Raw genomic sequence first — 27,706 nt, 5'->3', positions numbered from 1 at the left:
CTGTTCCCCTCGTTTGTTTAGGGGGTGGCATAATGTTGACATTATGATGTGGAAATGAGAAAAGATGGCATCCGTGGGTCCGTCTCTGGCTTCCTAAGACTAGATGGGATTCCAGTGATGTCAAGTCTGCATCTTGTTAATCTCAGATGTGGCTTCACATTCTGAAGGCAGTCATGTCAAATCCATTTCTCAGAGCAACAGCGTTTTCTGCCATAATGACTCTGGTTTTCCTTCTCACATGATTCCCTCAAACGAGGCCTTACTTTTGAAGTTGGCTGTTGTGTTTACATGGCTTTTATTTCATGGTGGGTTTATTGCAGGCATTTACATCACTTTCAGTCTCATTCAGGGGGAGTGGAGCCAGGCAACATGAACAAAAGTTGTCTCTCAGTCTGGGAAGAAATAATTCCCTTATTAGATTTCTCTATGTTTAAGCATGTAATCGAAAATATATTTGAGCGATTTTCCCCTGTAATTTAGTAATATGATCATATGTTTCACACGTCATAATGATGATGTTCTAGTTCTACAACTAGTTTTAGTTCCTGGATTTTGTTGTCCCTTGTCCTCACCAGTCACATGGCACATCTATTCAGTTCAAGTGACATGTACCAAGCAGGAAGGGTCAAAGGAGGTGTGGTCTGGCAGTAAACGTGTCACTTCATTTCTCTTGAAAGGAAGCGACACCATATTGAACAAATTGATGAACTTCACTTCTTGTTTGGCTTGTTTCTTGCCTTTGGTACTCAGCAGATTTAAGGCTTCGAGCAGATGTGGTCAGTGTCCCTGTGTTTAGCACACCCAGCTTGGCCTATAGCCTACTGACCCCGCTTGTAGCAGCTGTGTTAGAAATGCCAGAGAAGATGGACTAGAATAATATGATGATTTCAAATGTTGTGTTATTAAAATTTTGTTGTGGAAACGTAGACATCTTTCCACGCCCATGTAGGCATCATGTGCATTGCGCGTCATGGCAATGCTATTCATTAAGGCTGTTTTGAGATCTTGGCTTTCATATTGGAACTTTGACTCATGAGGCTGGTAGGTTGTCTTGGCTCCATGTTTACAACGGTTGCTTGGTGACAGCAGTTGCCAGGATACAGAAAAGTTCTGGAATTAGGATGACCCATTATGCGATATACGTATCCCGCAGCCACCCACAAACATTTTTCAGTGCTTTTTTTTTTTTTTTTTTTTGCATAGTGAGCTATTTTTAGTATGTAAATTAGAACATGGGTACATTAATTTGCTTTCAACACTATTTCAAAATAGCTTAATAAGCCAAGACATTGCACATTGAGAGATCTTGTATACTAGAGGTCACTGGCTGACTCAACAAGTTCCACTAATGTGAAGTTGTATGTTGTTGATTGAAAGATGTTGAATGGAGGGATTCACAGCTGCAGGTACTGTATGTTTCTATCATTAGCCATTGACTGTATAAAGAGATGGACAGAGTGGCTGTGACATCACCCACTGGTTTGTGAACTCTCGTTTCGAAGCCTCTAGTTTGGCATTTTGGCCACTGCCGTCTTGATTTTCACGCGAGTCGGCGCGAGAACAGGGGTTTCCCACAGTGCCGCCTGCTATTGATCTGTGATTGGCGAGCTGTGCGATCACTGGACAGGCGACCTGTCAGTCATGCCCAAAACATTGTCTTCTCTATCGTCTATTTGACTTTAGACGGGTGAGTTACATCAAAATTCACATCTCGTGTTGTCATGAAAGGTGAAATTACCTATACACATCAAAACCGTTTTTTTTAACCAGGCTGTAAACATGTTTATGTACGCTCGCTGTGAAGACAGACATTCTAACATGGGGGTGAATGAGGATTGACTCGCTCTTGCAGCCAGCCTCAAGTGGCCATTCCAGGAACTGCAGATTTTAGTACTCCCGCACTGGCGTCAATGCGACCAAGAAAGCCTGCCCCTTTGGCATCAATCAGCCTACTTGCTTGAGTGCTGCATTGGAAATATAACATACTGTTGTATGTAAGTTAGTATGTACGTACGTATGTATGTATGTATGTATGTATGTATGTAAGTAGTATGTATGCATGGATGTATGTAAGTATGTATGTATGTATATATGTAAGTAGTATGTATGCATGTATGTACGGTATGTATGTGTATGTACGCTATGTATGTATGTATGTACGCTATGTAAGTATGTACGTACGTGTGTATGTATGTATGTATGTATGTATGTATGTAAGTAGTATGTATGCACGTATGTGTATGTACGCTATGTATGTATGTATGTATGTATGTAAGTAGTATGTATGCACCTATGTGTATGTACGCTATGTGTATGTATGTATGTATGTATGCTATGTAAGTATGTATGTACGTACGTATGTATGTATGTATGTATGTATGTATGTATGTATGTATGTATGTAAGTAGTATGTATGCACGTATGTGTATGTACGCTATGTATGTATGTCTGTACGCTATGTAAGTATGTATGTACGTATGTATGTATGTATGTATGTATGTATGTAAGTAGTATGTATGCACGTATGTGTATGTACACTATGTATGTATGTCTGTACGCTATGTAAGTATGTATGTATGTATGTATGTAAGTAGTATGTATGCATGTATGTACGGTATGTATGTGTATGTACGCTATGTAAGTATGTATGTACGTATGTATGTATTAGGGATGTGTGTGGGACGGGATGTGTGTGAATTGATTCAGGTGGCCGTTAGCAGCTAAAGGCTAGCTGAGTCCATGCTGACTGCTGCTACTTCATAGTTCATAACGTTATAAACAAATAAAATGACTTGAATTCACTTAAACACGTGTACCGTTACTCACACTTTGTTGGAAATTAGGAGAGAAGTGTACGAAGTGTCATAGTTATAGCAGCCTCGCTGAGGTCCGCAGACCGCTGGGTGCGTTTGTTTGTGTCCGCGGCGCATGCCGGTGTGAATTCCCCATGTTTAAAACAGTTTTGTTGGCACAAAGGCCCCCGCCCAGCCAGAAAACTAGAGACTATATGAAGCTCCACCTCACGTTGGTCGGCTGTGCATTGCAATGGAGTGGGGCGAGGAGGAACGAATTCCACCCAAACCTAGTCCGCAAAAAACAAAAACGAAAACCAATAATCGATAAAAATTCCACGTGATCGAATTCATTCCTCAACGATCAATTATCGATTATCGATTATTGATGAACATCCCTAGTATGTATGTATGTATGTATGTATGTATGTATGTAAGTAGTATGTATATATGGTAAATGGTAAATGGTCTGCATTTATATAGCGCTTTTATCCAAAGCGCTTTACAATCAGTAGGTAGTCTACATTCACCCATTCATACACCGATGGCGGCAGGCTGCCACGCAGGGTGCCTACACACCATCGGGAGCAATTTGGGGTTAAGTGTCTTGCCCAAGGACACAACGACAGCAGCTGGGAGGGAGCGGGGATCGAACCGCCAACCCTTGCGTCATTGGCCGACCCGCTCTACCTCCTGAGCTAAAGCCGTCCGCCGTCCATATATGTATGTATGTATGTATGTATGTATGTATGTATGTATGTATGTATGTATGTATGTATGTATGTATGTATGTATGTATGTATGTATGTATGTATGTATGTATGTATGTATGTATGTATGTATGTATGTATGTATATTATGTATAATAACCTCTGACTTTAGCCACTTTACATGTTTTTGCATCATTTAGGCTAATAAAAGTGGCATCTTTGTCAAAAGACTGTATGGTTCCTTGGACTCAACTTGAGCGTTATTGGTTAGACAAGAGACCCGCCCCCTATGTCATTCTGTTTGGCATTTTCCTGCTCCTCTGTCTGTGCAGCATTATGCAGGATGACCTCTGCTTTGGGTTAGGGTTAGGGTTAGGTTTCTGCGTTCTGTTCTAAACATACCCAAATACCATTTGAAATGTTAGCTTGAAAGCCTATGAGACTAGCACACAGTCTTGCCATAACCCAACACGTATACACAGAGAGCTAGTCTGACTCTGGATGTTGTGGTTGGCTCCAAGCTTATTGAATTGTAATTGTTTGAACCATGTCGACAGTCAAACAGGGGAAAGAATCATATGTGTGGTTGAATGGAAGTTAACAGGGTGGGGGATACATAGTTTCAGCGACAGATGAGGGAGAGGAATTAGTATCTATGGGGGGAAGGGTATGCCAGAGACAGAGACGCCATACCGTGGATACTTTTGATCACTACTGTGTTCTGTGCCAGCATACCTGTGTGTGTGTGTGTGTGTGTGTGTGTGTGTGTGTGTGTGTGTGTGTGTATGTAAGAGAGAGAGAGAGAGAGAGAGAGAGAGAGTTCTTGTGTGTGCAGCATCTCTCTCCATGGGGGGGTTGGGGGGGTGAACCTCATCCATGTGATTTGCATATTGGATTTGAGCAGGCTGGAAGTGCAGGATTATGTCATCATCACAAACTGTGTAGTAAATGCTGGAGAGGCAGCTTGAGCCTGGCAAAGCTGCTACATCACAGTGATCAATTTGACACGGTCTCCTTCATGCCATGTTGCATTTGATTTCGGTTAATTGACACCAGAGCAGTGGCTGAGGCCAGGAGGAGGAGTCTGCCTGTCAGTCAACTGATCACCAGACTGATTGCTTCAAATGCCCCTCACCTGTGCATTCAGCCAGATGCTGCAGGGGAGATCCAACACAGACTCAGAGCACAGACTAAGAAAAGTCATTCATTAATTTGTTTTAATTGCAAGACTGGTCCTGCCTCCTGAGTATTCGCACCACATGCCATGTAGACTCGCAACACTGTGGCAGCTCCCAAATTAATATTCTAACATTAAAAAGATATGTTTCTTTCAAGCCCTCACGTTGTATCTTTCAAGCCCTCACGTTGTATCTTTTTAATGTTTTTAACTAAAACACTAAATATTGGGAGCTGCCACAGTGTTGCGAGTCTTCCTGATTTGCATGAAGTAACAATTTTGACTCAGCACCTGTGACAGATGTGCGCGTGCCTAGGGCTGTTTGATTTTGCCTAAAAATAAAATTGTCAATTTTTTCTTTCAAAACTCGATTTTCGATTTCGATTTCGATTTTTTAAATACTTTTATACTTCTCTAAACATTTGTTGCCCTGCAGAGCTCTTTTTTTTCTATTTTCATAAGTGACAATTTACGCTTTTACTCTGAAGGCAGAACAACCCAACTTCCTGTTTTAGCCTAACTTGCTATGCCTAACTTCCTGGCTGTTGCTTGCTAACCTGCAGTCACTTGACACTGGTGGATTTGATTGAGCACTCGGTGCTCTGTTGGAGGGATACTCTTGGTTCGATTACTCTTGCCTGTAGCATGTGGCGCTGTGACATAATTATATAATTATATTAGCAGTGTCTAAGCGACCACATGTGCTCGGAGTGATATCTGTACTAGAATAACACAAAGTCACAACAGGTATGCGGGGAACTGCGATAGCAGCAGTTAGGAGGAAATTCAGACAGACAGGGTGAGTAGCAGAAGCTACTCTGTGGCCTCACGTGTTGTTTTGTTGTTATGTGAACTATAAAGGCAACATTTCAATGTCCGGTGATAACATTTGTGTTCGTGCGCGCGTGTTGTGGTAATCGTTATCTTGCACAGCCCGCAGTGCAACACGCAGCTCAGTGCTCACACTCTGTGCTTTTTGGAGGTGTTGAAGTATAAATAAGTTCATTGCGCTGCTGTCTTTAGTGGCCAGTAGTCACAGCCTCCAGGGAGACAGGACGAGTAAGCAGCACGCGTACATGAGAGAGAGCCGCCCCGCCGTAACGTAATTACCCTAGTTAAAGTGTAAATCGATTTGACGATTTTAATTTTTTTTTACATCGTCCTAACTAATTAATTCCATTATGATTCAAAATCGATTTATCGAGCAGCCCTACGTGTGCTATGTGTATACTCCGATTTCTCCTTCATGCCATGGCAAATTGGGAGCAAATCATGTGTGTTACTACATTTGGATTTATGATTTTTCATTGTGATTTAAAACTGATTTTTGGCAGCCGTTTTGAGCCAGTCTGTTGTTACCTCTAATCTGTCAGTTTAAGAGGTATTAAAACTGGAATGACACATGAAGTTTTGTGATAGCCCATGTTTCTGTGGGTGGCTGTGTTAATGCACACACAAGAGTGAGCATGGGCAGGCCATATAGGTTTTGTCAGAGTAGCAGGCTGCATCAGTGGGATGGATGATACAGTAGATTAAACCAGTAGAGTGCAGTGGCATAATGACCCAGTGACCTTAATCCTGCTCCACAAGCAGAGGGGAGATTCCACTGGTGGCCCTGTCTCCATACCGTCCTCCTGGGGCACCAGCATGTCTCCTATAGGGAACCTAAAGACGGCTACCATGCTTCTTCCAGCATCAGTGTTTGAGCTTCCCCATATCTGAGTCTCAACAATTCACTTTGTAAAAATGGTTGCAATGGGTCCTGGTGGCTCAGTGGTACCATGTGGTCGTAATGTCCTTGGCCCAGAACCTTTGTCACATGTCATTCCTCTCTTGCTCCCAGTCGTTCCTGTCTGTCTCCACTTTACACTATCCAATGATGGCGAAATATGCAAAAAATAATGCCCACAATCTGGTTGAGAAGTGGTTTTACCCTAACCTGGGAACCTGACAAATGTGCGAGCTCATGTTTTATTTGCTCTGGGAGAATTGGTCTGGCGAAGTCAGGCTAGTTTTTCCTCCTAATTAAATAAAAACATTGATTCAGTATGGAAAAGATCCAAATGTGCCCTTCTAAACTCTGCTACAGCATGGTATCAGTACAGAATGAATCTTAAGCCGTTTTCACACATGCGCTTTATATAGATATAAATGACCAGAAAGTGGTCTATGCCTTTCATGTGTGAAAATTGTTTTCCGGCACAAGCGCGCCCCCGCGATCGCTGATCTTTTACTACCTCCTAGGTAGTGACAGGACCGGTATGCTGGCAGAGCGACTCAAGTGTGAAACGGGTCCAGTCATTTGCCGGTCCTTCTCTCATGGGCGAGGTGTACACACGTTGCTTAACGTTCCAGCGTGCATAATCTAATCATTCGCGCACATCAAAGCAAACTGGCGAAATTATCTTCTCGTCTCCTCTTGTCCCTCCTCCCCATGCCTGCTGCACAGCGCAGCGTGCAACAGTTAAATTACCTAAGTTACAGCCAATGTTAAATCATCCAAAAAGTTTCCCAGTAACAGCTGATCGTCCTGAAAATTGTCTAAGCTTTTTCTGAATATGTTTTTTTTTTTTTTTTAACATTTTTTAATGAGAATGGCGAATATCTGTACATTACAGTACTATTACAAATACGGTTACAGTATTATGTCAGACACCATCTCTTTTCTATAACAAACAAAAGACAAACATCAACACCATGTGACGGATAGGGTGAATATGTTTTTACACTATAACCGACATGGTTGATATAATAATTCGTTTGAGAAATGTGAGTATCGATCATTAATCTAATCGTTCACGCAGAACTGCATGATCCTGTTCTCATCTCGTCTCCCTCGTGTCGTGTGTGTGTGTGTGTGTGTGTGTGTGTGTGTGTGTGTGTGTGTGTGTGTGTGTGCGCGCATGCGTGCAGTGAATGCCATGCAATTTATGGTAGCCTATAACGTTAAATTGTCTGACAGCAATCATGCAAAAAAAATTATAATAGGATAATAATAATAATAATAATGATGAGGATGATGATGATGATGATGAATCTACTGTAATAATAGCCTAATGAATAATCCACGGCGCATTCTCCAGTCACCAAAACGCTGCATGTGAAGATGTTTTAACCATAAAATGCTGGTCCTCAGCCTATATGCAACGGGATCTTGTTTAATCCAAAAGTGTGAAAGGCTTTGATCCTAATTTTATATTTCAGTTTATAGTGCAAGTCGAGCAGTTTGTGTGCTTTGCCTAATTTTGTCACGTCACGTGCATGATGCCCGCCTTGCATTGCCTATGATTTTATTGACGAACTGTCCCTAATGACCACGATTGATATGATGGGGATAAAATAAGGACGATTGCCCATCCAAGTGCACACGTCACTCCTCACCCGTTCTGCAGTGCCCCCCCCCCCCCCCCCCCCCCCCGACCCCCCTCAAATACAGGTGTTTTCGCTGCTATTTTCACACATGTGAGCCCTCAGGTGTGAAGGGAAATTCCGGGAAATAGCCAGTCTTGATTTACAGGTAATTTCCCTGTCTGTATGTGTGAAAACAGCTATAGTAGTGTCAGAGGCCAATTTTCACCCTTGGCCAAGTTGAACTCATTCATAGATGACTTGGAAGCAGGTAGCTCCAGGCAGGCATGGGAACCTGAGCGCTCCCTTGATGACACACACATTAGGCGCACAAAACCAGCTCCCCTGGGGTCTTGGAGACGGCAGCCATGCGATGCCGCGGGTCAGAGGTGACTGCCTGCATCGCCCTCTTGAGGGGGGAAGACTCTGATGCTGCTTGGCACTTCTGTGTCATACATGTGCACACTGCAACACAGCCTGGAAGTAACTTAGCCCTCAGGCATTGACTTGACATGCAAGCTGCAGTTCAAATAATGGCCTGTAGGCTTCATGCTTGAATACTTTGGAACTGTACACAACAGTACGGAATTCTTGACCGTACTGCCACTTTTGAATTAGAATGACATGAATAAACATATCGTAATAATGGCTAAACAATTCATCACATATAATTGTGTATCATGATTTTTCATTAGAATATATTACTATTGGCACTATTGAAACATTTCCTTTCACATCATAGTCATGATGCACAAAAGTGCAATAAAAATGTTTTGTGTGCTAATCATGAAGCGCTAAATGTAATATAACAATACACTTTTGTAGTACTATATATTTCAAATCAAAGTTGTAAAGTGCTTTACAGAGTCAATAAAGTCTTTTACAGAATCATTAAACAAGAGGACAACGATGGTTTCTACAAGAGAAGTGAGGGAGACAGGTACCAAATTGCTTAGAGAGGCACAGATTTCTGGGGAAACGATCTAAGGGGAGATTAGGCCCAAAATGGAAGTATTGGAGGCTAATATTCAGTTTATTGGGGGGAAACCTAAACATTATGATGGGGGAATTCGAGCTAGGCCCACAAACAAATGACATTCAGGGATCACTTTATTATTATTATTATAGACCTTATTCGATTGACGTAACTCACGTACGGCACGCCCACCGCCGTCATGTTGTCGACATAGTGCTGCAGCTCTCAAGTGACAGCCTATGTAAGAGCAGCGTTTATAGGAAGCTAGCCCCCGTTAGCGTTACCTGTATCGTTGCTGTTGTGTTCAGATGGTGACCTGCGTTATACATGGCTGTAGCAGAGTCCTGCGCGGGTCTGATTTTCAAGACCCGGTTCCGCCCGGCCCCACGACGTGCAGTACCGACCCCGCTCCGCGAACCCGCACATATGATCAATCAGTACCGCAACCCACCCCGCCCCGCAGACATGAGACCCGCCCCCGACCCGGAACCGCATATATATAATAACCGTTAATCTGCAGTGCAAACATTTTGTAGTGAACCTAACGAAACTGCCACCGTTTCACACAAGAGGCGAACAGCAGTCTTTCTGGCCGAGACTCGTCAGCTGATGTACGTTAATTAGCTTTTAGCAGCTGCTAGCTCACTAACCAGCTGGATAGCTCTGCTATCAGACACACAGACAGTTACAGCAAGCAAAGTGACTTACCAGCTATTTCCAATATGTCCGGTATAATCCATACTGCCTTTATGATTGCTGTTGGAGGAACGTAAATCCACGTTGGGATGAGACCTCTCCACTTTCACGCTATCCATCCATGACATGTTGTTGCCTGTTGCTATGAAAACAGCCAGTGTGTATGTTTGACTGGAAGCTAACGTTAGCCTACTATATTATCTGTCCGACTCGTATTGTCTCCAATCAATCACCTTGACCGCAGCTGAGTTTTGAATGTTTTGTGCAGTCCATATAGCGTCACACATTGCACAGTATGCGCATACTTGAAACGATGCCGGTTATGTAAACAAAGCGAAAACGTGCGTCAGAAACTTTTCTCCTCTTCGAGTCAGACCAGCTGCCAGACACCCCCCCTGCCAGACACACCCCCTGCCAGACACACACCCTGCCTCCATCTGAGTGCAACAGAAAAACATACATGGCTCATACGTTGTCGTTGTTCCACCCGCCGCCCGTCCGCATTTAGTTAATTTTTACCCGCCGCCCGACCCACCAATTTACAGAAGTGTATTTTTTTACCTGCCCCCCGCGTTTTTTTTGCGGGTACCCGGCGGTGCCCCGCGGAACCCCGACCCGGTGCAGGACTCTGGGCTGTAGTAATGACAGCAATAAAGTCCACGTGGTTTGTTTATATCTCTACCATCCACAGACGTGAAGGGAGCGAGACTGAGGATACGTCAGCACACAGGAGATGTGTGGATAGTTAGGAGAGAGACAGGTGAAACTTTCTGACAGCTCCTCACAGCAAAGTCTGTTCACCTCGTATTTTCTTTTGTTTATTATTACAGCCATTAATGGCAGCATACAAACAACAACTCTGGGTTTTTTATTGCTGTCATCACTATCGCTATTTTGTAATGGAACAGAAACGACAATAAGGCTGTTACTAGTAGCGCTGTGCGTGCAGGACGGGATGTCAACAATATGGCACCGTCCAGGGTTAGCGAATAAGGTCTATTATTATTATGATTATTATTATTATGATTATTATTTGACACAGACTACTGTTACATATCAAGATACATTTCACATTTTAAAATGGGCCATATATAGCTCATGAGCACACATAAAAGAGCAACTTTCGTCAATATTCTATAAATGTGTCCTTACATAGTCAAGGTCGCTTTCTCCATGTCATAAATATCATTTACAGGACGAGCTTCTGTCCATTCAGTCTCTATTGGAGGTTGACAGCTTTTCTGAGATAAATGTAATGTTAATTGGCTTTGAAGAAGCCCCAAATAGCTGCTGGCTTACATACAATTCCCTGCATTGTCTGATACAGCATACCCAGCATACACAGCATAGCGAATTTGGTTTCATATACTGTACATGTATGATGTGTCTCTGTCACAGAGCAAGAGCCACCAAACTGCAGCAGTAAGTCAGATCTGTTTCTGATGTATAATTGTAATTTAGGCCTAGAATTCAGTCATTTTTAGGACAGGCCATTTTGGCTTTTGATAAATACAAATTTATTGGGGCATCGCAGGCAAAATGTAGGGCACCACCGAGGCCAAAACCAATGGTTATTAAAATCCTTTTTTCAGTCATTTGTCCTCAACAAAATAAATATCCTAATAGAGAAATTAAGTGCTGCAGTGGGATACAGCACATAATATGTGCACACAGTTAGCAATGGCTTCTCTCTCCCTCTCAGTTTAATTGATAATTAGCTGTTCATGTTAACGTTTCACATATATTTGCGGGAGTGGGAGAAATCTGCTATCGCTGCTATATTGACCTGGAGCGTGATGACGTGAGTGATGTAGTTTGAAATGAGGAAATCAGCCACTTTCTTTGAAGGAAACAACGGCCAGTTGAACACAGAGCCTGCCAAACTGAGCGTGTGGGTAGTTCATTTGAGAAGGGCCATTACAGCCACACACTGCTAATGATGACATCATCTATCTTTCAGATGGAGATAAGGATGTCAGTCAATGTTGACCTTTGATAGAGTGGCTACACTGCATGCATTCCATGCCCTCTATCGTTGCATCGGCCTAAAAACTGCGCTTAGTGCCAGGCGCAGCGCAGATTAGTGGGCGTGGACCGGCCCACTCGATATTTTGGTGTCGGCGCTACATGCAGCCTTAAGCATTATAGCCACGCCTTTTAAGCGTAAAAGTATGCACAACCTGCTCATTGGTGAACTGCAGTTACTCAATGACATTCTTCCTTTCGAAGCTCCGATCCACTCGATCCATGTCCGGGTTTTGGCTGCATGCTGTCATCTCTTCATGCCAATTTGGATATCTCAGCACATCACAGATCATAGCCTGAATAAAACAATTCAACCTACAGCCAGGCAAATACAGATCTGTTCAGCAGGGCTGATGCAGTCTCCCTGCAGCCTACAATATAGAACGTTAACTATCGGTGACATTCCTGATACGCATCCAATTCCATGATCGTTATGTTGTAAACATAACTTTCACAATAGTGAACAAGCACCCCCACTCGGCTCATTCAGGGCAGGTAGTTTTATAACTTTTAGACGACCTGCTGCACAGGCTAAATGATGCACATAAATATAGCCTACATTAGCCTATGTAAAGTCATTGCATAAATGTGTTTTTATTGTAAAAGTACATGTGAAGTAAGCCAAGTCTTATTGGAGCGGAGTCCACTCAGCGGACATCACGCTATCACTCATCTATATCACGTTAACTTTGCAAGGGATATATATACCACCTGGATTACATATATGTTTCACGTAGGGTTGTGTTTTCATTTTTATGTTTTATTTTGTCCAATATTGAAATGTTCCAAAATTGCATCTTGTGTTAACATACATATTATTTATATCTACCACTTAGTCTATTTAGGCTGATTTGGTTGCTATTTATTGTCGAAATGTATTAGCCTCAATGCATGTTGGGAGATTTCACATGTGTGGCTTTGGTAGGGGGAGCGCACAGGTAGGATGATGCAACAGCCTCTGAATGACAGGGGCTCAAAACTATGGCATAACAACTTTTTTTCATCACTCATTGTGCCTGTCTGCATGAGAGAGAGGGAGTGAGAGAGAGAGAGAGAGAGAGAGGGGGAGAGAGAGTGAGATGGCAGAGGAGAGCTCCGTGCAATTCCGCACAGTAGCCTAATATAACCGGTGCACTGAATAAGGCCTGGTTTTGATAAGCGCTAAGCGCTAAATTAACGCCAGGGGGGAAGATATCGTTAGGCCGGGATTTAAGGCCGAAACGCCCATTCTGGCACTGCGCCACTGCGCCAGCGCATTTCGGGGCCTAAAACCATGTTGCTATCTTCCCGAGGCAGGCGCAAGGCGCGTTTTATTTTGCATTTAACTCATTCATGGCCAAAGACGTCTTTGACGTGTTATCAGGAATAGCCCTCCCAGCCAATGACGTGTTTGACGTGTTTTTGTTTTTATTAGTGCAGCGCGTAGTTCAAAGACTTCCCCAGCCTGTGACATGTTATCAGGTCCGTGGCATCTAAGACAAGCCGACAACACGTGAACAAACACATACCGCAGCTGTTGTTTTGAAATTGAGCAGGAGGAAAAACAGAAAACGGATAAACGCTTCTTTGTGCAGAGAGGAGAAACGCCATTGAAACGCCCCTCGGCGCGCTGCATGAGCTGGTCGCCTTCCTGTGTGCCAGCCGGGAGAAAACGGGAGAAAGTAATCCAGAGATGTGTTTGATCATCGGAGGAATGAGGAAATGATCGATCAGTTTGACGGATAATCCAGAGGGCGGTGAGGACGTGTTGAATAGCCGAGGGGAAAACGGGAACGATCAAACAGCAGGGAGTATAGGACAGGGAGACATGGACGAGGACGGGTGGACCAGAACAAAACAAAATAAACACACAAACAGCTAACAAGGCAGAAGCGGCAGTCACAGCAGCAGACGCCAGCAGTACTCAGACCCGGAAACAACGTAACGAAGATAAAAGGGGGATCGTGTGTGTGTGTGTGTGTGTGTGTGTGTCTGTCTGTCTGTCTGTCTGTCTGTGTGTGTGTCTGTCTGTCTGTCTGTCTGTCTGTCTGTCTGTCTGCACACTCACTCACACTGAGTAAACTGTATTGTTGAATGTAAAAAAAGCACTTGTATATGTATGTACATGTATATATATACAGTATATATATATATATTTTTTTTTTGTCATTTGTGTCATAACGAATAATATTTACATGTCTGATGTCAATACAGTTCAAAATAAAAGAATTGAGAGCGAGTTCTGCCTGAGATTGTGTGCTTTACAAAAATCGCCTTTTCTCCTGTTTTTCTTCTCAGAGAGACCTTTTGGGTGAAAACAGGGTGTATATAAATGGCTATAAGTAGAGTACAGAACATGCTAAAAGCTCACTTTTTTTTTCCTGGTGAACCCAGAGACGTACATCTTCATTCTGAGGTATTGCAAATCACTTTGGTGCTAATAGATAATTTACTGTGGGTCTTGAAAGATGACCAACAATTATGAAAATCTTTGGCCTGTGCTAAATATTGGCAGTCCTAAACTGGCCATGAATGAGTTAACGCCAGTCTTTGCGCCTAAGGCCACTGGGAAGATAGGGCCCCATATCTTCTCGTCTTGTCCCCACATTGTGATGTGTGTGTGTGTGCGTGTGTGTTTGTGTGTGCGTGTGTGTGCGTGCCTGTGTTATTTATGTCGATGGTGTGTGTGCATGTGCATGCCTGCCTGTGTGTGTGCACTAGGGGTGTCACAATATATCGTCCCACGAAATTTTGCGATAGTAAAACGTCACGATATGTATCGTTGAGATGAAATCTCATATCGTGAAAAAAAAAAAAAAAAAAAAAAAAATCTTTTTTTTTCTTTCAAAATTAGACAAAGAAACGTCTTTGTTTGTTGAAGTTCAATGTGTGGAAAGTAGTTCAGTTGAACAAGTCTCTGAAGAGACACATGAGAAGTTATACAGGAGAGAAACCATTCAATTGAGTTTCTGGCAAAACTGTTTACTTGACAGGAAAAACTGAAGATGCATAAAAAATAGACTAAGAAAAGTCTTGTTGTTTGAGTTTGAAGAAAAACTGAAGATGCATAATGAGAATTTATACTGCTGAGAAACCTTTTACGGTAGTTCAAAGTAAATCTAAGTGACGGTGTAACTCATTCTATTTCAAGATAAGCCTTATCTCCAATCTCATGTTTTTTCTAGTTGTTATTGTAATAACAATTTCCCACAACAGCATGTTTTGTATTTGTGCATTTCAAATAAAATACTACTTTTCCAGTCATATATTGTCATTATTCAAGTTTAAAAAAATATTGTTAAAATCGTATCGTATCGTATCGTTATCGTGAACCCAGTATCGTGATACGTATCGTATCGTGAACTGAGTGTATCGTGACACCCCTAGTGTGCACGTGTGTGGCTGTCTCTTTCTACTCTTCTTGTTCTCCATAGTGATCATACATTTGTCCCCATCTCTGTTTGCTCAAGTGGCTGTACCTGTTTGTGTTGGTTGGAGGAGGTCTTTCAGATGTACACTGTCCTAGTTTGATGAGCCCTGCAGTCATTGTCAGCTCTGATTAAGACCTGTTCACTGCTTGTCAGTGGCCCAGATTCAGACAGACTATGAACCCAAACTAGGGTTTGATTCTTCTACCCCTCACTCTCACTCTGCCACTTATTAGAATGAGTGAATGGCCTGTATATAGTCTGCAGATGGGAATATGGTACAGCTATTCAAATGGCTCATTTCATAACAGCACAGTACAGCTCTACTCGATCTGGTCTTACTCGGCTCTACTTGATATAGACTCTGTTTCCATAGCAAGTTTACTTGCCTCCGCCCACACCTGGTCGTCATAGCGACCGCATATCTGCCCTCCGCCCATAGCCGAAGTAGGCTATAAGTATAACGTAAATTTTTTATCCATACACGGAACTTTTAAACTGATTATGAAATACTGGTGCCTCTAAATGACCAACAGTGTACATGGGCAAATGTGACAATCGGCTAGGAGAATGGATATCACTTTGTTGTTACTCAAACTCACATGCATGCACTGCGCGGGGACGGGAGAGGCGCTACGGGGAGAACCCCAGTGGCAACTCAACAGGCAAGACCGCGGCTTCGCCTGCGGCCTAGCGGAGCCAACTACAAAGGGCTTCCCGAGGAGCGGACTTTTTTCTCTCTCAAAACAATTGAAAACCACCGCATGTTAAAGCTGAGCAAGGAGAAGGGGAAGGGGAAGGGGAATTACACAAGGTGGCTGTGTGTGGACTTTAGTTCCGCCTTCAACACGATTGTTCCTCAGAGGCTCATCAGGAAGATTAGGGACCTGGAGATCACTCCATCTCTCCTCCCCTGGTACCTCAACTTCCTGACAGACAGGCCCCAGAGGGTGAGGTGGGGCAACAACAACTTCACAGACCCTCGGACCCTGAACATCGGTGCTCCCCAGGGCTGTGGACTGAGCCCACTGTTCTACCCCCTCTACACTCAGGACTGTGTGGCGACACACCCCTCAACCATCATTGGGAAGTTTGCGGACGATACAGTGGTGGTGGGGCTGATCTCAAACAATGATGAGACAGCCTATCGTGAGGAGGTGGAACACCTGACGTCCTAGTGCAAGGAGAACAATCTCCTATTGAATGTGACCAAGACAAAGGAGATGCTAATGGATTTTAGGCGGAGTAAGAGGAGCCCACATCTACCGATTATGATCGACGGGACCCCAGTGGAAATAGTGGACAGCTACAAGTACCTGGGAGTACACATCAGCGGGGACCTGACATGGAGCGCTCATGTCTCTGCTCTGGTGAAGAAGACGGCAGGGAAGCTGTAGCATCTCAGGAGGCTGAGGAAGCACACAAAATCCTCAGCCTTACTGAAAGCCTTCTACTTTGCCACAGTGGAGTCAGTGCTGACGGGCAGTATCACTGCCTGGTACGGCAAGGACAGGAAGAGGCTGACTCGCGTCATAAAGGCCACCTTGCCCCGCCTGGAGGACATTTATCTTAAACGTTGCAGAGCCAAGGCAACGAAAATAATGAAGGACAGCTCCCATCCAGGCCACCACTTGTTTGAGAGGTTGCGGTCTGGGAGGAGAATTAAACATTTAGCAGCTAAGACTGAGAGGATGAAGAATAGCTTCTTCCCTCAGGCCATTAGGGCCCTCGACAACTACAAATACCGTAAATTCCGGACTATAACGGTGCGGCTTATCTATGGATTTTTTCAGCAAACGGCCACTCGGGAACCTCCAAAATCTATGGATGTTGGTATGAGGCAGAACGAGAGCAAGACAGACATTACGAGAGCGAGACCCTGATTGGATGATGTTGCAAAAAATGTGCCTCGCGACCTGATTGGAGCACTGTGCCACTACGCTCTCTCAGCCACTGCGGTAAAACACCCTCCCTCCTCCCTCGCTCCGGGGGGAAAAAGGCAGCGATTGAGCCTGAAAGACAGTCTGAATGAAATTGAATGTAACATTCCCAATTCTATGTATTACATTCTAAAAAACTAACAGCAACATTTTGGAAGGCTAAGCCACACAACTAGCTCGTTGTAATCTAACATCATGCTTCAAAAGATGGAGAACTGGCTGTGTTACGACGATGGCGGCGAGAAGAAGAAGGAAAGAAGGAAATCGAGTAGCAGCACGTAACCTTGGCATCAGGGTGTTGACACAGAGAGCAGACGGCCGAGGTGCCGTTCAGATCCGACTGAAGGCTCAAGTTTGCCAGTGGATCCTGACAGCGTGGAGGAGTGTCAAAACATCCACGATCACCAACGGGTTCCGAAAGGCTGGACTGCTGCGTGATGAAGAGGAGGACGCCGCCAGCTGAGGGCCTTCAGAGGCTGTTCGATTCCGACAGTGACGAAGAGGAGTTCGTTGGTTTTGAGAGCGACAACGAAGGAGAGAGGAGAGTGGCTGACGAAGCCACCCTGAGCCTGTTCGTTTCCGACACTGAAGATGAGGACTTTGGTGGTTTTAGTACGCAGGAAGAAGACGAAGATGAGGATTAATGACTTGACTTTTCTGGTTACAGCCGTGTACTGCACCTTAGCCTAAAAGATGAAGACGAGGATTAATGACTTTTCTGGTAGGCTGATTACCGTATATTTTAAGCAGCCGTGTTACTGCAACTTTAGGCTTACGCGCTTACTGTCGTGTTACAGGCACTTTATTTTGCACTTTAAAAAAAACACATTTAATTTAGCCATTGATATTGCCTCGTCAAGCGCTGTAAGCTTTGTTTTTTGTTATGGTACTACTGTAGGCTATAATGTAGATCAGTGGTTTTCAACCTTTTTCATGCCAAGGACCCCTAAATTTACACAGCACAGTACATGTTCTGTAGCTACTATTGCACTAAATGGTAACACTTGAATACGTTATGCAAATATGCAACTTGTTTTGTTGAAATGTTAATAAATGGGAGCTTCCCCAAACAGCCATCTCTTTTCCGACAATCCCCTCTGTGCACGAACCCTTACATATGGTAATTAAACATCAAAACACCCGCGGCTTATAGACCGGTGCGGCTTATATAAGAAAAAAATAGTCAACTTTGAAGGTGCGGCTTATACACCGGTGCGCCTTATAGTCCGGAATTTACGGTAGATTATATATATATACGGTATATATATATATATATCTATTATAATAATAGTGGTAATAATGATATATATAGTTAGATCTATGCACTTTACATTAATCTATAGCACTATATTGCATTGCACTATAATTATTATTGCTGCTTATTACTGGTGAACCCTTAGCTTTTACCTAATTTTACTTAATTTAAATTTTTATATTTTTAACTTTTAACTTTTAACTTAGCATTTGGTTCTTACTCTATTTGACTGCACTATGTTTTTAACTCATTTGACTGTCCTGTTGTCTTGTCTGTCTCTACATGTGCACAGTCTTGGAGTGGCTGCGGCCCTAATTTCACTGCTCATTACAACTGTGATGCTGTATGTGACAATAAAAACCTTGAACCTTGAGATCGATTTTATTTCACCAGAGCCGAAGGCAGCAACACAAAATAAATAACTTCTGGAAATAACAGAAGAGAAGGTAAGCCCCACTAAACTGGTATCCAGCATTGACAGTAGATGCCTACAGTAAACACGATTCTGCCTGACCAATCAGTCGTCTGCAGTGTTTTCACGTCACCGTAATGGCCCATTTCCACTGCTGGTATCAACGCGGCCCCGCCCAGCTCGTCTCGCTTTTTTGTCTCATTCCACCGATGAAAAACGTGGACAGCCCGGGTTGAGTCGGGGTTGAGTCGTGCTAGTTTTGGTCCCTGCTTTGTTGAGGTTCCAGCGCTGTGGACCCGGTACCATACAGTGACGTGAAAACACTGCAGACGACTGATTGGTCAGGCAGAATCGTGTTTACTCTATCTACTGACTGTCAATGCTGCATACCAGTTTAGTGGGGCTTACCTTCTCTTCTGTTATTTCCATCAGTCTTTTGTGTTGCTGCCTTCGGCTCTGGTGAAATAAAATCGATCTCCTTACTCAGCTTTAACATGCCCATAACCTGCTCAGTATGAGTTACTGTGTGAAGGTGATGTTTCAGTCTTATCAAAGCAACCTGCTCAGTATGAGTTACTGTGTGAAGGTGATGTTTCAGTCTTATCAAAGCAACCTGCTCAGTATGAGTTACTGTGTGATGGTGATGTTTCAGTCTTATCAAAGCAACCTGCTCAGTATGAGTTACTGTGTGGAGGTGATGTTTCAGTCTTATCAAAGCAACCTGCTCAGTATGAGTTACTGTGTGAAGGTGATGTTTCAGTCTTATCAAAGCAACCTGCTCAGTATGAGTTACTGTGTGAAGGTGATGTTTCAGTCTTATCAAAGCAACCTGCTCAGTATGAGTTACTGTGTGAAGGTGCTGTTTCAGTCTTATCAAAGCAACCTGCTCAGTGTGAGTTACTGTGTGAAGGTGATGTTTCAGTCTTATCAAAGCAGCCTGCTCAGTATGAGTTACTGTGTGAAGGTGATGTTTCAGTCTTATCAAAGCAACCTGCTCAGTATGAGTTACTGTGTGAAGGTGCTGTTTCAGTCTTATCAAAGCAACCTGCTCAGTATGAGTTACTGTGTGAAGGTGATGTTTCAGTCTTATCAAAGCAACCTGCTCAGTATGAGTTACTGTGTGAAGGTGCTGTGTCAGTCTTATCAAAGCAACCTGCTCAGTATGAGTTACTGTGTGAAGGTGATGTTTCAGTCTTATCAAAGCAACCTGCTCAGTATGAGTTACTGTGTGAAGGTGATGTTTCAGTCTTATCAAAGCAACCTGCTCAGTATGAGTTACTGTGTGAAGGTGATGTTTCAGTCTTATCAAAGCAACCTGCTCAGTATGAGTTACTGTGTGAAGGTGATGTTTCAGTCTTATCAAAGCAACCTGCTCAGTATGAGTTACTGTGTGAAGGTGATTTTTCAGTCTTATCAAAGCAACCTGCTCAGTATGAGTTACTGTGTGGTGATGTTTCAGTCTTATCAAAGCAACCTGCTCAGTATGAGTTACTGTGTGAAGGTGATGTTTCAGTCTTATCAAAGCAACCTGCTCAGTATGAGTTACTGTGTGGAGGTGATGTTTCAGTCTTATCAAAGCAACCTGCTCAGTATGAGTTACTGTGTGATGGTGATGTTTCAGTCTTATCAAAGCAACCTGCTCAGTGTGAGTTACTGTGTGAAGGTGCTGTTTCAGTCTTATCAAAGCAACCTGCTCAGTATGAGTTACTGTGTGAAGGTGATGTTTCAGTCTTATCAAAGCAACCTGCTCAGTATGAGTTACTGTGTGAAGGTGCTGTTTCAGTCTTATCAAAGCAACCTGCTCAGTATGAGATACTGTGTGATGGTGATGTTTCAGTCTTATCAAAGCAACCTGCTCAGTATGAGTTACTGTGTGAAGGTGCTGTTTCAGTCTTATCAAAGCAACCTGCTCAGTGTGAATTACTGTATGAAGGGGATGTTTCAGTCTTATCAAAGCAACCTGCTCAGTATGAGTTACTGTGTGAAGGTGCTGTTTCAGTCTTATCAAAGCAACCTGCTCAGTGTGAATTACTGTGTGAAGGTGCTGTTTCAGTCTTATCAAAGCAACCTGCTCAGTATGAGTTACTGTGTGAAGGTGATGTTTCAGTCTTATCAAAGCAACCTGCTCAGTATGAGTTACTGTGTGAAGGTGATGTTTCAGTCTTATCAAAGCAACCTGCTCAGTATGAGTTACTGTGTGAAGGTGATGTTTCAGTCTTATCAAAGCAACCTGCTCAGTATGAGTTACTGTGTGATGGTGATGTTTCAGTCTTATCAAAGCAACCTGCTCAGTGTGAGTTACTGTGTGAAGGTGCTGTTTCAGTCTTATCAAAGCAACCTGCTCAGTATGAGTTACTGTGTGAAGGTGCTGTTTCAGTCTTATCAAAGCAACCTGCTCAGTATGAGTTACTGTGTGAAGGTGCTATTTCAGTCTTATCAAAGCAACCTGCTCAGTATGAGTTACTGTGTGAAGGTGATGTTTCAGTCTTATCAAAGCAACCTGCTCAGTATGAGTTACTGTGTGAAGGTGCTGTTTCAGTCTTATCAAAGCAACCTGCTCAGTATGAGTTACTGTGTGAAGGTGATGTTTCAGTCTTATCAAAGCAACCTGCTCAGTATGAGTTACTGTGTGAAGGTGATGTTTCAGTCTTATCAAAGCAACCTGCTCAGTATGAGTTACTGTGTGAAGGTGCTGTTTCAGTCTTATCAAAGCAACCTGCTCAGTATGAGTTACTGTGTGAAGGTGATGTTTCAGTCTTATCAAAGCAACCTGCTCAGTATGAGTTACTGTGTGAAGGTGATGTTTCAGTCTTATCAAAGCAACCTGCTCAGTATGAGTTACTGTGTGAAGGTGCTGTTTCAGTCTTATCAAAGCAACCTGCTCAGTATGAGTTACTGTGTGGAGGTGATGTTTCAGTCTTATCAAAGCAACCTGCTCAGTATGAGTTACTGTGTGATGGTGATGTTTCAGTCTTATCAAAGCAACCTGCTCAGTGTGAGTTACTGTGTGAAGGTGATGTTTCAGTCTTATCAAAGCAACCTGCTCAGTGTGAGTTACTGTGTGAAGGTGATGTTTCAGTCTTATCAAAGCAACCTGCTCAGTATGAGTTACTGTGTGAAGGTGATGTTTCAGTCTTATCAAAGCAACCTGCTCAGTGTGAGTTACTGTGTGAAGGTGATGTTTCAGTCTTATCAAAGCAACCTGCTCAGTATGAGTTACTGTGTGAAGGTGATGTTTCAGTCTTATCAAAGCAACCTGCTCAGTATGAGTTACTGTGTGAAGGTGCTGTTTCAGTCTTATCAAAGCAACCTGCTCAGTATGAGTTACTGTGTGAACGTGATGTTTCAGTCTTATCAAAGCAACCTGCTCAGTATGAGTTACTGTGTGAAGGTGATGTTTCAGTCTTATCAAAGCAACCTGCTCAGTATGAGTTACTGTGTGAAGGTGATGTTTCAGTCTTATCAAAGCAACCTGCTCAGTATGAGTTACTGTGTGAAGGTGATGTTTCAGTCTTATCAAAGCAACCTGCTCAGTATGAGTTACTGTGTGAAGGTGATGTTTCAGTCTTATCAAAGCAGCCTGCTCAGTATGAGTTACTGTGTGAAGGTGCTGTTTCAGTCTTATCAAAGCAACCTGCTCAGTGTGAGTTACTGTGTGAAGGTGCTGTTTCAGTCTTATCAAAGCAACCTGCTCAGTGTGAGTTACTGTGTGAAGGTGCTGTTTCAGTCTTATCAAAGCAACCTGCTCAGTATGAGTTACTGTGTGAAGGTGCTGTTTCAGTCTTATCAAAGCAACCTGCTCAGTATGAGTTACTGTGTGAAGGTGATGTTTCAGTCTTATCAAAGCAACCTGCTCAGTATGAGTTACTGTGTGAAGGTGCTGTTTCAGTCTTATCAAAGCAACCTGCTTAGTATGAGTTACTGTGTGAAGGTGCTGTTTCAGTCTTATCAAAGCAACCTGCTCAGTATGAGTTACTGTGTGGAGGTGATGTTTCAGTCTTATCAAAGCAACCTGCTCAGTATGAGTTACTGTGTGAAGGTGATGTTTCAGTCTTATCAAAGCAACCTGCTCAGTATGAGTTACTGTGTGAAGGTGATGTTTCAGTCTTATCAAAGCAACCTGCTCAGTATGAGTTACTGTGTGAAGGTGATGTTTCAGTCTTATCAAAGCAACCTGCTCAGTATGAGTTACTGTGTGATGGTGATGTTTCAGTCTTATCAAAGCAACCTGCTCAGTATGAGTTACTGTGTGAAGGTGATGTTTCAGTCTTATCAAAGCAACCTGCTCAGTATGAGTTACTGTGTGAAGGTGATGTTTCAGTCTTATCAAAGCAACCTGCTCAGTATGAGTTACTGTGTGAAGGTGATGTTTCAGTCTTATCAAAGCAACCTGCTCAGTATGAGTTACTGTGTGAAGGTGATGTTTCAGTCTTATCAAAGCAACCTGCTCAGTATGAGTTACTGTGTGAAGGTGATGTTTCAGTCTTATCAAAGCAACCTGCTCAGTATGAGTTACTGTGTGAAGGTGATGTTTCAGTCTTATCAAAGCAACCTGCTCAGTATGAGTTACTGTGTGAAGGTGATGTTTCAGTCTTATCAAAGCAACCTGCTCAGTATGAGTTACTGTGTGGAGGTGATGTTTCAGTCTTATCAAAGCAACCTGCTCAGTATGAGTTACTGTGTGAAGGTGATGTTTCAGTCTTATCAAAGCAACCTGCTCAGTATGAGTTACTGTGTGAAGGTGATGTTTCAGTCTTATCAAAGCAACCTGCTCAGTATGAGTTACTGTGTGAAGGTGATGTTTCAGTCTTATCAAAGCAACCTGCTCAGTATGAGTTGTGACTGTGCCAGATGTAGAGGCACTGGGGTGGTGCTGGGGTTGGGAGTGGGGTGTGCATGCATGTTCACAGGCACAGAGATAAATAAACAAAAAACAATAATAACAACAGCAACAAAAAACATAGAAAAGTGCAAGGAGTCATTAGAGATCATGTTTCTGCTGAGTTATGCTTGAGATGTTATTAATGTAATGTAAGTCATTATTTCTCAGCCACATCTTGTATTAGTGCAGTGGTTCCCAAACTGGGGGGGGCGCACCCCCTAGACCCCTAGGGGGGAACAGAGGAATGATGGTGTGTGTGTGTGTGTGTGTGTGTGTGTGTGTGTCGGCACATACCTGCCAACACTCCAGAGTTTGAACCCTTTCTCCTGTTGTGTTTCCAATTGGTAACTTCTCCCGTTACTGTCTTGTGTCAGCAAGTGTTCCTTTATCATAAAAGTGGGCCTGACAGAAAGAGTTTGGGAACTCAAATTGTCTTGTTTTTTTTTGTTTTTTTTCCCGTTTTGTGTTAACACGTTCACTGCCAATGACGTATTAATCCGTAAAAAAAAAATCCAACGGTTGACTGCCAATGACGTATTAATACGTCAAAAAAATGATTTTTTTTTTTTGACCGTGGGATGTGCATCTAACCCTTTTACATCTCTTATATAATTATTGGAGCCACCGAACATGTACAACCCATTCCACCGACCCACTAAGTGGCGACAGTGCTCTCCCAGACTAGAGGAAGGCAAGCAAAAAGCAGTGTGAGGAAGCCATTCTCTTGAAAATGGATTGGTGAAAACGCTTTCGTTTTCGCGCTGATTGCTGGCGGTGCGGGATTGCAAATTTGCATAATAGATTACGGGTGGAACACACTTTGAAACACGCAGCATAAATAAGACCAGAATCGCAAAAGCTTCATCAAAGCTCTCAACACAAACCCCAAGAAACGAGCGAGCCCATATCCAGACTTGCACAGCGGCCGCCAGCAGACAGGCAGCAGCAACTCGTTTGTCACAGACCCGCTGCAGAGCCAAGGAGGGCGGAGGAGAACGCCCACGGAGGGAGGAGTTGGAAGCAGAGGGGGGTTTCCTGCTGTTATGGAGGAAATTACTGTTCAAAACTATTGTTTAGATGTCTGACGTCTTACTGATGCCAAAAATGAATGGTTAAAGTGACTGTTCTATCGAATTTCACAAAAAGCCGTTTATCTCAAAATAATTTTTCAGACGCTGAAACCATGCTGTATTCAACTGCTAATGCTTACATAACTACTAACTCTACAAACTAACTCTTTTAGACAGAGAAAGCACACATTCTATTAGTTCTTTTGAGATATTGTGTGTTCACAAAATCTTAGCAGAAAAGAATCCTCAGGTCTTGAAAGATGAGCCAGAATCCTCAAAAAAACCCTCTGGCAGAACCTACCTACAGTAAAAAAAAAACAGCTGGCAGTGAATGTGTTAATACATAGACAGTGTGAGACAAAGAGGGAAAGAAAAAAAGAAACAAATAATAAAAATCATGGAAATTAGACAGTGACAACAACAAAAACAAGACAAATCAAGACAAAACAGGAGGCTACCAGACATACGGTATTATGCTTTTTTTTAGGTATGCGGTATCTTTCAAAAGGTTACCCATCACCCCTAACCTCGTCGAGGTAGGCCAGAAACGGGTCCCAAACAACTAGAAATCTCCCGAGTGAGTTGGTCCTCAGGAACCGGAGTCTCTCCATCCGTATAACAGAGGTCATGTCCGCCAACCACAGTTGGAAAGAGGGTGGGGAGGGGGACTTCCACTCCTGCAGTATGAGTTTCTTAGCAACGATTGCCCCCTGTGTCAGAGACTGCTGCACAGCCACAGGGAAGTCCAAAGAGGACTCTGAGCAGCCGAAGATGGCCGAGTTCTGCCATCTGGTTTTTCTGCCTTAAGGAAGTCCCTCTCCATTTGAGAGAATACTCCTACTCCTACATAACTGGCCCATATACTGCCCTTTTGTCTTGAGTTCCGGTGGTGGGTAATGCTGAGTCCGGCCTCCCCAACCTGGCCTCTCTGTTAAGTCCACAGGCACAAGGGCTGTTTACTCAACACAGTCATCCTAAATCTCTTCCCTTCCTCATGCTCCACTGGCCCAATTATGAAGCCAGTTGGAAATAGCACTGTGTGGAAGTGAATGAGTGAGTGAATACATAGCACTGTGTGGAAGTGAATGAGTGAGTGAATAAATAGCACTGTGTGGAAGTGAATGAGTGAGTGAATAAATAGCACTGTGTGGAAGTGAATGAGTGAGTGAATACATAGCACTGTGTGGAAGTGAAAGAGTGAGTGAATAAATAGCACTGTGTGGAAGTGAATGAGTGAGTGAATAAATAGCACTGTGTGGAAGTGAAAGAGTGAGGGAATAAATAGCACTGTGTGGAAGTGAATGAGTGAGGGAATAAATAGCACTGTGTGGAAGTGAATGAGTGAGTGAATAAATAGCACTGTGTGGAAGTGAATGAGTGAGTGAATAAATAGCACTGTGTGGAAGTGAATGAGTGAGTGAATAAATAGCACTGTGTGGAAGTGAATGAGTGAGTGAATACATAGCACTGTGTGGAAGTGAAAGAGTGAGGGAATAAATAGCACTGTGTGGAAGTGAATGAGTGAGTGAATAAATAGCACTGTGTGGAAGTGAATGAGTGAGTGAATAAATAGCACTGTGTGGAAGTGAATGAGTGAGTGAATACATAGCACTGTGTGGAAGTGAAAGAGTGAGGGAATAAATAGCACTGTGTGGAAGTGAATGAGTGAGTGAATAAATAGCACTGTGTGGAAGTGAATGAGTGAGTGAATACATAGCACTGTGTGGAAGTGAATGAGTGAGTGAATAAATAGCACTGTGGAAGTGTGAGTGAATAAATAGCACTGTGTGGAAGTGAATGAGTGAGTGAATACATAGCACTGTGTGGAAGTGAATGAGTGAGTGAATAAATAGCACTGTGTGGAAGTGAATGGGTGAGTGAATACATAGCACTGTGTGGAAGTGAATGAGTGAGTGAATACATAGCACTGTGTGGAAGTGAATGAGTGAGTGAATACATAGCACTGTGTGGAAGTGAATGAGTGAGTGAATACATAGCACTGTGTGGAAGTGAATGAGTGAGTGAATAAATAGCACTGTGTGGAAGTGAATGAGTGAGTGAATAAATAGCACTGTGTGGAAGTGAATGAGTGAGGGAATAAATAGCACTGTGTGGAAGTGAATGAGTGAGTGAATAAATAGCACTGTGTGGAAGTGAATGAGTGAGTGAATAAATAGCACTGTGTGGAAGTGAATGAGTGAGGGAATAAATAGCACTGTGTGGAAGTGAATGAGTGAGTGAATAAATAGCACTGTGTGGAAGTGAATGAGTGAGTGAATACATAGCACTGTGTGGAAGTGAATGAGTGAGTGAATAAATAGCACTGTGTGGAAGTGAAAGAGTGAGGGAATAAATAGCACTGTGTGGAAGTGAATGAGTGAGGGAATAAATAGCACTGTGTGGAAGTGAATGAGTGAGTGAATAAATAGCACTGTGTGGAAGTGAATGAGTGAGTGAATACATAGCACTGTGTGGAAGTGAATGAGTGAGTGAATAAATAGCACTGTGTGGAAGTGAATGAGTGAGTGAATAAATAGCACTGTGTGGAAGTGAATGAGTGAGTGAATAAATAGCACTGTGTGGAAGTGAATGAGTGAGTGAATAAATAGCACTGTGTGGAAGTGAATGAGTGAGTGAATAAATAGCACTGTGTGGAAGTGAATGAGTGAGTGAATAAATAGCACTGTGTGGAAGTGAATGAGTGAGTGAATAAATAGCACTGTGTGGAAGTGAATGAGTGAGTGAATAAATAGCACTGTGGAAGTGAATGAGTGAGTGAATACATAGCACTGTGTGGAAGTGAATGAGTGAGTGAATAAATAGCACTGTGTGGAAGTGAATGAGTGAGTGAATACATAGCACTGTGTGGAAGTGAATGAGTGAGTGAGGAAATGGGAGGAATGAAAGAATAAATTATGAAATCACACCAGGAATGTATGAGGTGTAGATAGTTACCAAGCAGCATCATAAGAAAAGTTTGATTAATTAGAATAGAAAAAAAAACTTTTATTAATTG

General features: G+C 43.0%; 1 protein-coding gene across 1 annotated transcript in view; it reads left to right on the top strand.

Moving 5' to 3' along the window:
• Positions 1–27,706, top strand: part of kif13a (kinesin family member 13A) — a 103,620-nt gene that overhangs the window by 7,881 nt on the left and 68,033 nt on the right. The window lies entirely within an intron of this gene.

Source organism: Poromitra crassiceps (assembly GCF_964638095.1).
Source record: "Poromitra crassiceps genome assembly, chromosome: 1".
Taxonomy (NCBI): Eukaryota; Metazoa; Chordata; class Actinopteri; order Beryciformes; family Melamphaidae; genus Poromitra; species Poromitra crassiceps.
The sequence above is the reverse complement of the archived record's forward strand: the minus strand, read 5'-3'. Positions and strand labels throughout refer to the sequence as shown.